The sequence below is a fragment of the Halichoerus grypus genome, chromosome 10 (assembly GCF_964656455.1).
Source record: "Halichoerus grypus chromosome 10, mHalGry1.hap1.1, whole genome shotgun sequence".
NCBI lineage: Eukaryota > Metazoa > Chordata > Mammalia > Carnivora > Phocidae > Halichoerus > Halichoerus grypus.
This window is the reverse complement of record NC_135721.1, coordinates 102,837,967-102,855,593: the sequence shown is the minus strand read 5'-3', so window position 1 is coordinate 102,855,593 and position 17,627 is coordinate 102,837,967. Positions and strand designations below refer to the sequence as shown.

Here is a 17,627-nt window from a genome sequence, read left to right as displayed (position 1 = left end):
ATACTAACTGGTAACCTTTTTATATAGCACTTACAGTGTGTCAGACAACGTGCTAAGCACTAGATATATAGGAAGCTCATTTAATTTCCCCAGCAACCCTATAAAATAGGTATTAATATATACCCACTTTACAGATGAGGAAACGGAGACACAGACTTGTTAAGTAGTTTGCCCACAATTATGCAACTATTAAGAAATGGGCCTAGGATTTCAAACCAAGAATTCATGACTTGATGTGATGGGCAAGAAACAGCATTGGGATCATTCACTTCTAAATCTCTTGGTCAACATATTATGAGGCCAGCAAAGTTTCTTCTAGATGTCAGTTCCCTTCAGATCAGGCTATTGAGCCTTCAGACTAAATTCCCAAAGGACACTAGAGAAAATCTGGATTTCTAATTAATCTAAGAGTTGGCAGTATGTGGGAAATTAATGAAAAGAGTTCTGGTAAATTCCATTTTACTTTTTCTGCTCTTATAAGTACCTTGGCATAGGAAATGCTCATAGAGAAAACCATTTTACAAATCGGTAATACATGGCATTTATTAATGCTTTTAACCTTAACAAGCACCATCCTTCAAAGGATTCCCTTTGGATAGAGATGAAAACTGAGGCCAGAGGGTTGCAGTTAAGTGACTTATTCAAGCTCCAAAGTAAATGATGTCAGAGAAGGATCAAAACTCCTATTTCCTGATTTCAGACCAAGGATTTTCAAATCAGACCAGATGGCTCCTATATTCCAATCTCTTTCTGTCTTTTTCTCTCTCTCCCTCTGAATTTCAAATAAATTTTATCTTAGTATCTGTAGAAGTTGGGATCCCCATGGGAGTTCAAGGAAAGAGTACTTGAAGTGACTGCCTAACTAAATAAGCAAAGGATTAAACAATCAAGTCCTATGGATTCCCCTCCTAATGCCTCCTCTCTCCATTTCACTGTCGCTGTCTTGACTCACAACTTCATTAATTCACCCCTAGATTGTTGCACCTGGTTTCCCTGCCTCTATTCTTCCCTTTTCCAAAATCTATGTCCCTGCTACTTGCAAAGCTCAAGTCTTTGTTTAAAATCTTCATGGGTTTCTATTATCCCAAGGGGTTACTGCATAGGTGCTTGGTGTGTGTAAAAGCACTTGGGGTTCATAAGCAAGGGAAATTCAGCCTGCATTTCCCTGCATGCCAGGCAGTATTTATTAGCCTCATGGACCTTCTAAGAAACAATATACATTTTAGAGAAGTCAGTACAGTGTTACTATTAAGGATATAAGCTTTGGAATGTGAGAACCTGGGCCTGACTCCCAGCTCTGCTCCCACAAGCTCGGGACAGCTGGAAGACTGGCTGGAGGATTCATGATCTAGGATGACCTCCCTCATAAGCCTGGGAGTTAATAGGTGATTGGCCAAGGGCTGGCTGATGCTCAGCTGGTGTTCAGCTTGGATCTCTGCCATGTAGGCAGGGCAGCTTGGACTTACTCATATGGCACCCTAGAATCTCAAGAGTAGCAGGAAAAAAAGCTTTCATGTCCAAGTGGGTTTCAAACTTTTGCCTGCATCACATATTTACTATGTCCCTGGACCAAAGCAAGTCACATGATGGAGCCAAGATTTAAGGGATGAAATAAACTCCACTTCTTAACAGACGAAGAGAACTCTTGAGCAATCTACCACACATTTTAAGTTCCAATCATCTCACATGAATAAGGTAGATGCTAATGTTCACTGATGAATCATAAATTTACAGTGAAGATTAAATGATATGAAATACATCAAGTACGCAGTACAGTACCTGGCACCTACAACGCACCTAATAGATCTACTTCGCTGTTCAAGTTCAAATATGAGTCCTAGAGCAGTTATTAAAACACAGGGAACATTCTCTGACTTTTTTAGGGAACCAGAGTTTGTTACTGCATTCCTGCTGCACAGTTTTAAGTCATGTGGCCTCTTTCTTTCTTTTACTGGATTTATTGTAGAATACTGATGTGTGAGTCTAAGAGGTATTACTTGATTTCCAATAGGGAACAGGTTTAAACAGCTCGGGAGGAAAAAAAAAAAGGCCCTTACACATGCCGTGTACACATGACAGTGGACCACAGTAAGTTAAAAACTATCTCTGGGGGCGCCTGGGTGGCTCAGTCGGTTAAGAGACTGCCTTCGGCTCAGGTCATGATCCTGGAGTCCCGGGATCGAGTCCCGCATCGGGCTCCCTGCTCGGCGGGGAGTCTGCTTCTCCCTCTGACCCTCCCCCATCTCATGCTCTCTCTCTGTCTCATTCTCTCTCTCAAATAAATAAATAAAATCTTTAAAAAAAAAAAAAAACTATCTCTGGACTGTGAGGATGAAAAGTACTTCAGAATGCCCTTTGGAGTTATTGATTTTGTTATAGATTAATTATCAGGATAGGGTTTCTGGTTGAAGTCACAATGCCCACATATTCATTTAAGTCATTTCATCAGAGTTGTGGGTGTCTGCAACTGGCTTGTATCAACCGATTAGCCTTGTTTCAGGATGGAAAGATGTCTACAATCATTCTTCTCTCTGTATCCAGACTCTTCCAATGGGATTTTGCAATTCTCTTAATCAAGAGAGGCAATGTCTATATTCCCACTCCTGGAAACTGAGCTGGCCTTGGGACTTGCTTTGGCCAATAGAAAACAACGGAAACAATGTTGGTGAGTTCTGAGTCTCCATCCCAAGAAGCCTTGCACACTGTTACTCTTGGAATGCTGTAGCTTCCACATGAACAAACCTGATTTCACTTGCTGGCAAATAAAAAGTAATGTAGAACAGAAGCAAGGCTTATCAGCCAATAGTTAGCCAGGCCCTGGCAAATGGCCTGCTAACCACAGACATGTGAATGAGGCCATCCCAGAGCAGTTAAACCGGCAGCTCAACACAGACACATGAGCGAGCACAGCCAAGGTCAACCTAGACTACTGAGATTAGAAGAGTTGCCCAGGCAAATAAGTTTTGGGGTGCTTTGTTATACAGCAGAATCTGACACAGAACTAATGGTTGCAACCTTCTGCATCCTCTTCGGCAGGCTTCACGAGTAGCCCGGGCCCCTCATGAGATACAGAGAGCCCAACAGTCTGTTCGTTGTACACTTTCTGCTTACATTTGCAAAGTCTGGCCCTGGACCATCTCCTCTGGTCATTCCTCAGGGATCCTGAAAGAGCCGATAAAATAATAAGCCCTTTGCAATTACACATCCTATCTATTGATTTGTATATTTTTTCATAGATTAGATTGCAGATATTATTTAGGTACAGACTCACAGACATTTATGGCAAATTGTTAGAGGAAACCATGCTGTAATTTTTAATTGGGTTTTCCATGGATACAATAAGAACTTGGAATTATATTCCTGGTCCATGGGCAGAATGCCCAAATCTACTTCATTATTTTATTTTATTTTATTTTTTTTTTTTTTTTTTTTTTTTTTTTTTTTAAAGATTTTTATTTATTTATTTGAGACAGAGAGAATGAGAGAGAGAGAGCACATGAGAGGGGAGGGTCAGAGGGAGAAGCAGGCTCCTTGCTGAGCAGGGAGCCCGATGTGGGACTCGATCCAGGGACTCCAGGATCATGACCTGAGCCGAAGGCAGTCGCTTAACCAACTGAGCCACCCAGGCGCCCCATCTACTTCATTATTTTATAAGAAAAATGACGACTAGCATTTCACTTAGCAACCTGGAAATTATTTTTCATTTCTACAATGTTGAATAAAATGCTTCAAATTATAAAAAAAAAAAAAAAAAAAAAAAAAAAGGTGCCTTGGTAGGTAGGGAATTAAAATCTTTGCTAGAAAATTCTCCCATCTTTCTGTCACAAGCATGGGAAAGGAGTTTCTATTCATTGTCTTCCTTTCCCATGGAGGCACACAATACGTCTGTGCGCTTATTACATAGATGCTTCCCATCTGTAAACATACTATGAAATGCTTCTCTGTGGCCAATGTGGCATAAAGAAAATGGCATAATTTTCATAGACCAACCTAAGCTTTACCTGAGCTCTGATATTAGTTGTGTGATCTGAGAAAAATTGTTCAACCTCTCTGAGGCTCAATGTTTTCAACTGCAAAATGAGAATAATTCATTTATTTTATTTTTTCGACAAATTAAACTACAACTTGCGGTTACTATGTTAAAACACAATATTTGTGTTGTGGTTTAAAGTCGGTGCCAAGTTTTTTTCACACTCCTCCCATTGACTAGTATAGTCTACGTTCTGTTCCCTTGACTCTGGCCAGGCTGTGTGACTGCTGTGGCCAACAGAATACGCTGGAAGTCACACCAGCAGTTTTCAGGCCCAGATGTTAAAAGACCAGCTTCCCGTCCATTGGCTTCTACTTCCTGTCTGTCAGAACTCAGAGCCCTGAGCCCTGAGCCACCAGGTAAGGAGTCTGACTACCCTGCTAAAAAGAACACCTGGAGAGGATGAGAGACTACACTGAGAGGGATAGGGGCCCAGGAGAGATCAACCTTTCAGACATCCTCACTGATATGCCCGGTATGGGAATGAAGCCATCCTGGACCCTCCAGACCAGCCCAACCACTTACTGAATATGAGAATGACACGGAGGACATCACATGGAACAGAAAAATGAGCCAGAGGAACCCTGCTTGAATTCCTGACTACAGAGCACTAGATACAATAAGATAACTATTGTTTTGAGCTACTCAGCTTTGAGTTAGTTAAGAACAGTTTGCACATGGTAGGCACTCAGGACACAGGGTGACTGGGACTGAGAATTTCCTGGGGTACGAGACTTCAGTGTTCAAACCAGGAAAGTCAGCCTTAATATATATGGAGATTATCATTGCTCTTTTGTACTAAAGCAAAAATGAACAATGTTGTGGTGATTTCATTTCTTAGCAGAACTTCCCTAAGGCTGCCATGGGATTTCATACCTTCACAAGAGGCGAAAAATGTTTCTGGATGGAAACACTGCATGATGCTCTTTTATAGAAGACAACGTGCTGAAAATCAGTTCTAATTGATTTTTCTTATCTATCCTCATACAGGAGTAAAAGAACAGCAATGTGAGCTCCAGTGGCATTTCAAACTTCTTCTCCGACAAAAGCATTTTTACTGAAATTTTGAAATAGCTTTAATTATCAAAGCATTGATAGATATAGCCCACATCTTGCTACAATTAGTTTCTTTTTTCAATTGTTATTTGGGAAAGATTTAAAAAATGTATATAACTACTATCTTAATTTTTTTTTTTAAGATTTTATTTATTTATTTGACAGAGACACAGCGAGAGAGGGAACACAAGCAGGAGGAGTGGGAGAGGGAGAAGCAGGCTTCCCTTGGAGCAGGGAGCCCGACTCGACACTCGATCACAGGACCCCGGGATCATGACCTGAGCCAAAGGCAGACGCTTAACGACTAAGCCACCCAGACGCCCAGTACTATCTTAATTTTTACCCTAAATGTAAATTGTAAATTTATTCATATTGTGAAATAATTTAAATTGGATTTTTTTTTTCCTAGTGGCAAAATAATGATCTGTGTTGAAAATTTAGAAAACCTAGAAAAGAAGGACAATGTGAAAATAGTTTTGATAAAATAAGGGCATTTTTCCCTCTCATTACTCTTTGGTTATCACACACATTAAAAAAAGAAAGGAAGAAAAGAAAGAGAAACAAGAAAGGAATCTGCATTGCCAATGATGTCAAGAGTTCTTAACAACCCAAAATGAGGAAAAATGAACAACAAAAAGGCTAGTAGAATGATACTTGGGTAAAATATAGGGAGAATAGAAGCCACATACCAGTCCCCACCCCACACAAAGTCTAGGTTTCTACAAAAGCAAGTCTGTGCTCCTGAATCATGTAGCAGTGTCTTTTGACTGGAAGATGGAAGGTCAAGGCGGTGAGTGGTCCAGCCACAGAGGGCCTCCCTGTACACTTGGTTCCACACTACTCAACGGCAGGGGGCTAAAGGGGAGACACCTTCATAGCAGAATTACTGGGTACAAGTATACAAGTATTTTTGACTCCCATCATCAAATTGCTTCTCAGATGGTTTGCAGCAATATATATTTCCATTAGTCTTATTTTATAAATTGCGTTTGGTATTATCATTCTTTAAATCTGTTGATTAGGGCAAAAAATATATGGCACTGCTCTTGTTACAGTTTTTTAAATTAGTAATGATTAAATTAATTATCCACATTTATCATATGTTCATTAATTTTTTTTTTGATTGGCCTACTTATAACCTGTATTTATTTTTGTTTTGGGTGTCTTAGTTACTTTTTTATGTTTATATATATGCTATTTGTTCAAAATTACTTCCAGGTGGTTTTTTTTTTTTTTCCACAATGGTTTTATATATTTATATTTAAAAACCCTAATTGTTCATTCTTTTGGGTGACTGGAGAATTTGGCAGAGTAGTGAACTGGTATGATTTCCAGAATGTTAAGGGATTCTGCAGTCTAGGCCTCAGCTCGAATTTGTGACAGGTGTCTCTCTTGATGTCTAAACAAACAAACAAGCCCTCTCTTGGAATTACTATTTTCCTATTCAATCCTATTATTTCAAATCACCTATTTCTGACCTTTGTAATTACACGGATAGCACATCTTTTCTCTATGACTCAGTGGAGTATCTCACACTGTTTCAGAAGCCCTGCCACCAGGCCCTTCGGGCTGGTGCTGCAGTGCCACCATGCACCCTCCCTGGTTCCGAGCACAGGGTCCCCTTCTCCTTTTACGCCGCAAATTCTAAATGCCATGAAGGAGTGTGCAGGACTTTGGTACCAAGGAGCTCCGACTGCAGATGGATTGGGCGTAAGGGGTTTGTGAGACTCAGCTGGTGTCTGGCTTTATCTCCCCTTGAGTCCAGGGCTGCACTAACTATCACCCAAGCGTCCCCAAGACACAGTTGGCCCAGCGTGCCTGACCCGAGGGGAGTCTGGCGAACCCAAAGCCCTTGGCCTGCTTTCCCACCTGCATTCCCCACCCTCAGCTGGGAGGGTTTGAGGGTGGGTGTGTATTTCAGTTGGTCAAAAAGAGATCAGTTCCTGTGCTGAAAGGCAAGCCTGAGGCAGTATTTGACGGAGCCAGGGGACACCGGGAGGGACAATTACCACGTAAGTGGTTCTCACGCTGGGTCTGGCGATGGGTGCCAGCTTGCACATTAACTCCTTTGACAGTATTCTCCCCAGTTTCCTCACCATTCTCAAGGGATGGCTTTGTCGATTGTTTCTCTGGCTGCTGTTTTGACAGTCGATAGCCCCTGGATGCCAGCTTAGGCTGTCTAATAAGAAAGAGGCCAACGTGAAATTTTAAACCCAACAACTGCTGGTCCTGGTATGGGGTGGCTCCAGCTCTGTTCTCTTGCTTTTTCCCCCTCTCTTGAATGGTAATGGGCTTTTATCAAATGCCTGTCTTTCCTCATTCTCCCAGGCTTTGGGGTAGGAGGATCATGCATTAGCCGGGATGGGTCAGAATCAGGGGGAGTTGAAACTTCCAACGGAAACTGACAGGGCTGCTAAGCCTGAATGTAAGCAGATATAATTTACGATATTCAGGTGATTCCAGACAAATGCCTATGTTTGGGATATTTTCTGCATCAATTTCCAACGCGAGTCCATGATAGACTGGACAAGAGTCAGGCTCTGACCTAAAGTAAAGTACATGGCTGAGAGGGCAAGGGGTGGGTGGATTTATGAACAGAAGCTGTGTCCTACAGCCACATCAATAAGACACACAGACATCACAGCTCCATGGGATTTGTAAACAGTTGCAAAAGAAAGGTACAGAAATAGGAATTGCTTTCTTCCCTAAAACCCCTGGTTAACATTCCAGCAAAAGCACATTCCTGGCATCATTCTAGTGCCCACCTACCAAGGTGTAAATACCGGTCAGATGCTCATTTTGAGGACAAATCTACAGTCTTGAAACTAGCTATCTTGATATTTTCACGATCTTTCTGTATTGCTCATGTTACAAGTTCTGTCCAACTTGTAACCTATTAAATCCACTTCCCTTTTAGCTGCCCCACTAAGCACCATTTTGAATTTTACCAATCGAAACAACTTGGAATAAGTAAAATGTTCGTTTTTTTTCATTGACTCTATTTTTAGCCCAAATTAAAGTACAAAAAAGGGAATAAATTTTTACTTAAAAGAGTTTTTCCTCTTTCAAAATCAAATGTGGTGATTTCCCATGCCTTTATTTAGTAACCTAATTTCTTAAAAGATTTCCAACTTGGGGGCGCCTGGGTGGCTCAGTCGGTTAAGCGTCTGCCTTCAGCTCAGGTCATGATCCCAGGGTCCTGGGATTGAGTGTCCAGTCGGGCTCCCCGCTCAGTGGGGAGCCTGTTTCTCCCTCTACCTCTGCCCTCCCCCCAACCTACTCATGCTTTCTCACTCACTTTCCTCTCTCAGTCTCTCTCTCTCTCAAATAAATAAATAAAATCTTAAAAAAAAAAAGATTTCCAACTTGGTTTTATAGAACTGTTTAGAATGTAAATACAAAATAATGTGGACATTTCTGTATATGATTATCAAGTATCATTTCTATTTCAATTAACAGACTTGTAATTCATCCATAATTCTTCGTTACTTCAGAGATCCCAATGCCTTAATTTATGTTTCTCATAAATACAAAAGCAACAGAAAAGTAGGCATGAGATGGTGACTCCTTCCAGAAATTAAAATGGCCCTCTTAATTGGTCTTCTTAATTGCCCTGACCACACCCTCTTTTGAGGGGGAAGGGCAAGATGAATAACTCACAAACTGGAGATTGAGTTATAGTCATTTGATATTAAAGGAGAAGAACATTTTAAAAATGCATTTGCTGATCATTGCCACTTGCTTTGCAGAACCTAATACATCCTTCCCTGATAACATCAAAGGAATTAAGGCCCTCTTTATGTAGCAAATGCTTTTCACAGTTCAATAACCATTCCTGTTGCTGCTATAACGTTTCACCCACATTTCCCCATGCTCAGAGGGGGCCTCAGAATTGGAACAGTTTCATTTCTATTGAAAGCACCTTCATCTCTTCTTGCTGCATTTGACCACCCGTCTCCAAATATTTGCAGGTCATAATCATTCTATTACTCAGCAAAGTGGAGAAATAATTTCTCTGCTTTGGAATCTAGTTTCTGAGATATAGAGAATAAAAATGTCCTACCCTGGAGTTATCACTCATTTCCCCCTGACTGTCTAAAGAACTGAACCAAGAGGCAGTGAGTGAGTGGCTTGACACATGAACCAGAAACAAACAGCAAAAGACAGGACTCAAGAGCCCTAATGTGCCTGCAATAGAAACCATTGTGCGAGGCACTTCCTGGGAATTATTTAGGGATTATGGTGTCAAAATTGCTTAATCTGTAGGAAATACCCCAGGCCTTCAATTCACATCAGCAAAAGTGTATTAAGTGCTTACTCTGTGCTCAGGACTGAGTTAAGCACTTAGGGGAACAAAAAGAAAATATCAGTGTATAGCTGTATAAGCAAAAGTGTGAACGGAGTCTATCGAAGGAGGTAAAAGGGGGGTGTATGCCTCTGTGCAGACAGTATTTTTTTCATACCTTAATAACACTGGAGGTCGGGCTTCTCTACTCCTCCCTAGATCTCCCTGAAACAAAACAAAACAAAACAAAAAAAGTGTTACTCCAGACTAGTTGTTTTAATTTTTAGTTACAAGAACAAACACGCTGATGGTTTTGAAACCCAAGAAGAAGGATTCATTAAAATCAACATCTGTCGGAGAGCAAAAACGGCAGGAGGCAGCACTTAAAAAGGCTCTCAGATCCTTAAAAGGCCTGCTCTGAAGACATCAGGGCAAGAAGGATGAATGGGAAAGAAAACGAACTGGGATGTGTTCTGTATGATTTATTTTAGCAACACCAGAGAGAAAAACTTTGAGGGAGACCCAGGGGTCTCTAACATTTAGGAATGTTTTCACCTCTTGTTTTCGTTTTACTTTTTTAGTCTACAAAATGAAAAGACTCCAATTTCATTTTTTTCTTTAAATCACCTAGATAGTTCTCAGGTTTCTCAATCCACTCTGAACACTCTTTTAAGGAAAGATTCAGCCATGCTTGTTGTTTTAAAAGTTTCTAATCACAGGAGAACCACATTCAACTTTGCTCATTTCCTGTGCCAATTAACAGACAGGAGTGGTTGTCTCCCCACTGTTACCACAAGGAATTCCGGGGACTGACCCTTTCAGACTTCACTCCCAGTGCCTGGGAAAGTGGCATCAGCTTGGGAAAGGCAGGAAGTTGGAAATCCTGAGAGTTACAGCCCAAGAGCCTGAGAACCAGGAGGGCAGAGCAGCTCATAGGCAAAGAGGGTGTAAGCCCCAGGAGTGAAGGAAGCTTTATTTTTATTTCTAAATTTTATTCGGTAATGAAAGTCTAGTCCTGGGAATAAAACAACAGCAAAAATACCTTGTTTTATTGGGCACTCAAGGAGATTCCTGGGCCTGGTGAGCACCATATAAATCTGCCAAAAGGGTCCAAGGGTTCCTGTCCCTTGAGTTTAGATGAAGGGAAGGGAAGCTGCTGAGGTTGGCCCGGGAGGCTGAGGGTTCTCGTGAAGGCTGGAGTCCCATGCTTACAGCTACTCTGATTTCCCCAGAACCCAGGAGGTTGGATGGCATGAGAAAAGGAGCCTAAGGGAGAAGATGAGGTCTATCTAAGAGAACTGGGACTGCGACTGATCAGCTGGAAAGGCTGAAACCAAATCAGGGAAAGCTCTTTCCCCTGCCTGGGAATGATGACCCATTCCTCCCTTCTTCACTAAATCTTTGAAGCCCCTCCTCCTGCAGGAACCTGATACATTGACTATTCTTGTGTGTTATCTACTGACATACAGACCGTGTATCACACAAATTAACACAAAACTTAGTAGCTTAAAACAACTGCCATTTATTATTTTCCCAAGTCTATGGTGGCCTGGGAAGTTCTGCTGGCTTGGGCTAGGTTTGGCTGATGCCAGCAGGGCTCCTGCAAATGATGAAGGTCAGCAGGAAGTGGGCTGGGTGCCACCTGTAGTGGGGTGGACTAGTAGAGAAGACTCAGTTCTGTGCCACGCGTCCTCTCATCTTCCAGCAGCCTAGCCCCGGCTGGTGCTCATGGTGGGTTCCAGCAGAGACCACAAGTGGACAGGACCTCTTGAAGAAATCCACTCCCCCTATCGGTCTCGGCAGCTGAGCTCTGTGCAACTCCAAGGAACCACAAGGGCTTGAACTATGACGGAAGAGAGAGCCCAAAGACCTTTCCTCGACTTTCCACAGATACCAGAATTCCCACAGGAGGGTACCAGAGCCCCAGTCATGGCTATGAATGAATTTCAACAGCTCAACAGGACAGGGTTATGGGGATTGAGAAAATAATAAAGAAACGTATTGCTGAGTTTTACATACCAAAATTTCTCCATAAGTTCATAGTTTCTTAAGTCCAAGAACACAGACAGCCTATTTCTTAAGTACAAGTTAATTTCAGATAAATAGTAACTAGATACATAATGTCCCAGGTTTGTGGGTATCACTTTTCCACCTCTAATTAAACAAAAAGCATTATCAGTAAGATGGTTAGTATGATCTTAAGTTCTGCAAATGGTGCAGGAATAAAAAAACAAAAAACAAAAACAAGCTCTTGTCCTCCAGGTATCTGTGTTTAATTCGGAGGTACTATATATACTCTTATCATCATTGCTTAGAGATAAGCTCAAAGCAAGGGGCACCTGTGGTCAATCCAATACAGGGGTTCTGGCCTCAACAAATCTGCAAAGGCTCCATGTAATAAACTGATTGCAAAAATGGCCCCATCTTCCAGACCACCCTGTGTGCAGGCCATACGCAATGTCACTTTGTAGCCTGCCCCCCTCCAGAGGCAGGGTCTACTTTAATACCTGTTGAACCTGGGACAGCACTGCAATCCATTTTAACAAACAGAATGCAGTGGACATGTCACTGTGCCAGTTTTGAACCTTGTCATCACTGAAGGCCTGTATTACTGGCTGCCCCCTCCACTCAGGACACCCAAACTCAAAGACAAGAAGAGTCCTGATCTTCCTGTAAATTCTACGGTCAGCCTGCCAAAAACTCTGGAGGCATGCAACTACACAGCAGAGCTACCTGCTTACAGTGCGGGAAGGAAGAAATATAGGAAGAAAAATATCACCATTTCTATCCCAAATTATTTTGCCATGGCTTAATCATTTTCAAAGATGTTTTGGGTATTCTTCAAAGTGTGTACTAGATAGAGATCTTGTTCACATCTCTCGAGCTTCCTTCCTCCCATAACCCAGCTCAGAAAGAAGCAGATGCGTTCCAGTCGGCACCGGCAGCTACCAAAGGGAAGGTCACAGGCGGTAATAATATAGGCAGGCTCAGTAATAAGATGTTTGAAATAAGCCCCAGAGCTATTAGATGAAGTAGAGGATACTACAATGTACTCCTAAGCCCAGTGCTTTGTGTCACTTCAAGTACAAACCAGCTGTTCATCAGCCTTAGGAAATAAATGCAGGAATAATTAATTAAGGGAAGATGTTTCAAGGCTGAACAAGACGGGAATGGTGTTTTGATGCACGAATAGTTGGCCTTCAGTGTAAAATCTTTCTTCCTCTCTGTGTGCCATAACCATTTTGAGCAGCTTCGATCCAAATGGAATTTCTGCACCCACTCAAAAAGTTGTGAGGTGTGGTTCTGATTCAGTTGTCTGGGGACTCCTTGAAGCTGACCTGGCTAGGGACATAGGCTGCAAGGAGAGCTCACACATGATGGTACTGTGGCTTTCATGCTTCCAGAAATGGGTCTACCGATGGTCTCCCGTGTGCCGTGGGCTCACCACTGGGCAAACACTGGTAAACAAAAGACACCTGGCCGTTGTCCTCAAGAGCTTACAGTCTAGGGAGGACACAGGTGGTTGAACCCTATGTCTGGACCTTACTTGCCAAAATAGCTTGAAAGTTCATTATCCAGAGTAGATATGAAACTGGGCTCCTGCTTTTAGACTCTCAAATATTGAGAAAGTCCCATCTGTTCTCTTCTTCAGGATAGTTTATCTCCCTGTCAAAGACCCACACTCTTACACTCTCACTATTGACTAATGGCTTTTATGCCTATCATCATTCCATCAAATTACTACGCTGTGAGGAGGAAGCAACGGAGAAGCCTTTGCCTCACTTTCAGTATTATGGACCAGACTGTAGCGGCCACTGGATACATCCACCACAATGACACCATTCCTTTTGCTATCCTCAACACTGGGGAAGAAGAAACTGGGTGATAAGAACAGGATAATGATTTAAAGGAGCAATCATAAGAATCAATGCCTACAGAGGCCAAACAGGAAATGAGACTAAGTAACGTGAGCAAATGAGATGTAACAAGGGATGATGAGGGTTTGGAGGCAACAGAGGGCACGTGCGCCACATAAGGAAATCACCCGTAAAGTCCCAGCCAACTGTTGCCATGAGGGAATGTGGTGCTATTATGGCCAGAGCTTTTTTGAGAACATGCAGAAATCCAGATTTGATGTGAATTCCCTCAATCTTGCAATTATGAGTAGTTTTTTTTTTTTTTCTTTTAAATAATGTATGGGCCACACACAATATCTCATTGGGTAGAACATGGCTTTGGGGAAGCCAATTGGGTGTCCAGAACGAGGGATATAAAGCTGTATTACCAGAATGCCACTGCCCTGGGGATGCAGGTCAGTTTAGTCAAATGTGAGGTCCCTTCACCAAAGTATAAAATCCAAAGAAGACCCCCTGTAGCTTTATCACCAGTCTACAAAAATCAGTGGAGGAATGGGTGAACCATCCCTCAGGTGCAGGTGTCAATATGCCAAACATCTTGTCTTGGCCCTGCCCTGCGTGTTACGGTTTTCATTGAAGCCTTTGGTTTTGATGAGGTTACGTGCACTTTGGTCCTGGCCAGACTACCCATGTACCTTGGGTTGAACCACCACAATGTGCCTCTGGAAGTGGTAGGTTCCCGGGTCTGTCTTCAGTAAGGGAAGCAAACAGAGTCAGCTTTGCCAGAGGTGAGCTGGGGAGGTTGGCTGTGCCCCAAGGAGCACAAGCTGGCTTCTAATTCAGTTTTCCAAAGCAATAGATCTATTCAGAGACTCCTTCTGGTTCAGTTTAATGAAACCACAGAAAATTTGCAAACTAAACTCACCAAGATGAGACAGTAATAGAAAGCAGATTTTTCTCCTTTGGATGCCATGGCTAATGAGAGCATCTTCAGGGAGGCACTGAAGTAAACCCATTCTCTGTGTCCTCAAGGTTTGGGGAAATATGGAGCTGGCAAGGCTCTGCTTTGTGGGGCACACACCATGCATGCTCTGGGGCCTTTGTACTTTAAAAAATGCTCTTTTAGTCTCATAATTATAAAAACTTGCTCCTTCAAGTTTTTCAGATCTCCACATAACCTCCTCTCAGAGAGCTGCCTTTACCAACTTAACTGCATTAACACCCACCATAACTCTTCTTTCTCCCACTGGCTCTAGTTTTCTCCATAAAATTTCTCACTGCCTTCTACTGACGCTACACACTGATTTATTATTTGTCTTCTCCGCTAGAATATAAACTCAACGAAGGCAGCAATTTGTCCATAAATTTACTACTATTGCTGTCGTCTAAAACCTAGAACAGTGTGTGGAAACATGTAGATGTTCCAAATATGAGCTCACTGAGTGAATAAATGACATGGCTTGTGCATTAAGGCAAGATGCACTTTCAGCTAGAGAGACAGACCCCGGCTGGATCTCCCCAAGCATCCTTTTTTCTGATATCACATTAGATGTCAGCAGTAAACACACATACTACTCCAAACCTGTATTCCACTGGAAATCTTTTAAACATACTTTTTTTTTTTTTTAATTTTGTCATTTTTATTCAGCTATTTTTGGGAAAATGATGCTTCCCATATATAAACAGAAAAACAAAATATTTTTCTCTAAGTTGTTTAAAATATACTTGGGCCGGGCGCCTGGGTGGCTCAGTCGTTAAGCGTCTGCCTTCGGCTCAGGTCATGATCCCAGAGTCCTGGGATCGAGTCCCACATCGGGCTCCCTGCTCGGCAGGAAGCCTGCTTCTCCCTCTCCCACTCCCCCTGCTTGTGTTCCTGCTCTCGCTATCTCTCTCTCTGTCAAATAAATAAATAAAAATCTTTAAAAAAATAAAAAAATAAAAAAATAAAATAAAATAAAATAAAATATACTTGGGCCATCAAAAGACTTTTGTTCAATTAATTTGATGGTTTAAGTGTACATGGATTGAATAATATTTCCTTTCCTAGATAAGTAGATCTGAAAGAAGAGGGAGAAATTTGCAGGCTCTGGTTATTATTTGGAAAATAACAGCTTTGGGCATTGGCTCAGCTTCGTATTTGTACAACTCACCAATTTCTAATACTGGCATTTAAAAAAATTTGTATCATTTATTTTACCCACTCACTGGACTACCTTCAACAGAAATTCCAGTTATTTCTTCTTCTGTTTGATAACTGAGATATTTTTTTTTTTAAAAGCTCATTAACAAACTAGGAAGAAACACTTGTCCCCAGGCACTGACTAAAGCCAGCATTCCAAGTTCTAATGTTACTTGACAATTAGACTCTGTGGAAAGAAAATCAAGTCTATTATCCCCTTTACCTCCTGTGTAAAAGTAATTTTTAAAAAGTGAATATTGCTTTCTAACACACTGCAGAGAGGTGGTGGTAGGAAGAAGGGAAACGCAGGGTAGCTGGAATTAAGCAAACATTTGAAGACTGGCTTGTGGCCACAAGCCACCCTGTGTCAAATGATATTGATCTTTGGTTCCAATCTCCATTTACTAAAGAACCAAACTAGATACATTTGCTTCAAATGACTCCCCCTGTGTTTGCATGAGAAGGAGAGGGACTGGAAAATATTCAGAGATAATTGCCAATACATTTCAATATGTGTTTGGCCCTAGGATTCCACCAAAATAGTTTGTAGTGTGACTAAAGACCTCCTCACTAAATCCAAAGAATATTCCCAAATCTTCATCTTTCTTCTCGTTTCAACATCATTTGACACTAGTGACCCCTTTCCTTTTTGGTATCTTATCTGCCTGTGGCTCCCAAGACACAATATTCTAGTTTTCCTCTTAGCTTCATGGAACCCTTTCTGTACCTTCAGTATGGGAATCTCCTGGTCTACCCATTCACTAAACGGTTGTTATAAGACACAGCCCTACCTCTCTCCTCTTATTCCATAATATTCTTAGAGGGTCTCACCTATATGCCTTCCTTTAATCACCCACTCTGTGAGCTGGAGTCTAATCTCCAGCCCACATCCTTGAAGTTTGAAATAACCACTCACTTTCTAACTTCTACTAAATGTCTCAAAGACATCCTAAATTAAACTGGCCCCCAATTAAGCTCATGATCGCATAATCTTATCTTCCTCTGGGCTTTACTTCCCAGATCAAGATACCAACATTCATCCCATTATGCAAATCACCCTTGAGACTGCTCTCTCCTTTATCCCCTCTCCAAACCAACTCTAATTTTATGTGCTAGTAAATCTCAACTGTGTTCATTTCTTTTCAAAACCATAACCATTACTCTAAGGTATTATTTTCTCTGGAAAACAGAAAACTCTGTACCTATTCTAACTGCATCCCCCCCAACAATGAACCTTCCTCAAGGTAGTACAGAAGAGGCCCCTCACCCGTAGCTTCAAACTCTTATGTGGCTTCCCACTGGTTTCTTTTTTTTTATTTTTTTGATAAAGCTTTTTATTATGTTCCCTTTTGTCCAACAGCAATCATGAGGCATACAAAAGTCTAAACAGTTTGTCCACATAACAAAGGAGAAGCAAACTCTCAATAAGAGTTTGTATTCTTAGTTTTCCACATTCTGTTTTTTTAACTATGTTATGTTAATCACCATACATTACATCATTAGTTTTTATTTATTTATTTATTTTTATTTTTTTTTTATTATTATGTTATGTTAATCATCACATCATTAGTTTTTGATGGAGTGTTCCATGATTCATTGTTTGCGTATAACACCCAGTCCTCCATTCAATACGTGCCCTCTTTAATACCCATCACCAGGCTAATCCCTCCCCCACCCTCCTCCCCTCTAGAACCCTCTGTTTGTTTCTCAGAGTCCATAGTCTCTCATGGTTCATCTCCCCCTCCAATTCCCCCCCTTCATTTTTCCCGTCCTATATCTTCTTTTTTTTTTTTTTTTTAAACATATAATGTATTATTTGTTTCAGAGGTACAGGTCTGTGACTCCCATTGGTTTCTTAGCAAATGGAACATATTAACAGCCCACAGAGCCCCTCTCAGCCCGCTCTCCACCCAGCCCTCAGGCTTATAGTGCTCCATCTGGGCCAGCCATACCTAGAGATGGTTTTTCCTGTTCCCAAGTGCTCCCTCTCAACACAGGGTCTTCCAGGTGGTGTTCCACCCTCCCAAAAGAGTTTTCTCCACCTTACCTAAGTAGACTTTTATCCCTCAGATCTCAGTTCAGTGGCTACATCCTCAATAAAATTTTCCCTTGCTTTACTGACCAGATCAAATCTCTTAGCCCCTTTCCTTTTAGCATGGAAGTCAAATGCAATTTTATATTTATTTAGGTTATTATTTATGGATTTTTATTGTTTCTCAT

The 17,627-nt window shown here is 41.5% G+C and overlaps 1 long non-coding RNA gene across 1 annotated transcript in view; it reads right to left on the bottom strand.

Moving 5' to 3' along the window:
- LOC144379377 (uncharacterized) overlaps positions 1-17,627 on the bottom strand; it is a 264,902-nt gene that overhangs the window by 91,335 nt on the left and 155,940 nt on the right. Inside the window, exon 2 of the long non-coding RNA XR_013442210.1 lies at positions 9,550-9,596. This is a non-coding gene — a long non-coding RNA (uncharacterized LOC144379377). The remainder of the gene's footprint in view (positions 1-9,549; positions 9,597-17,627) is intronic.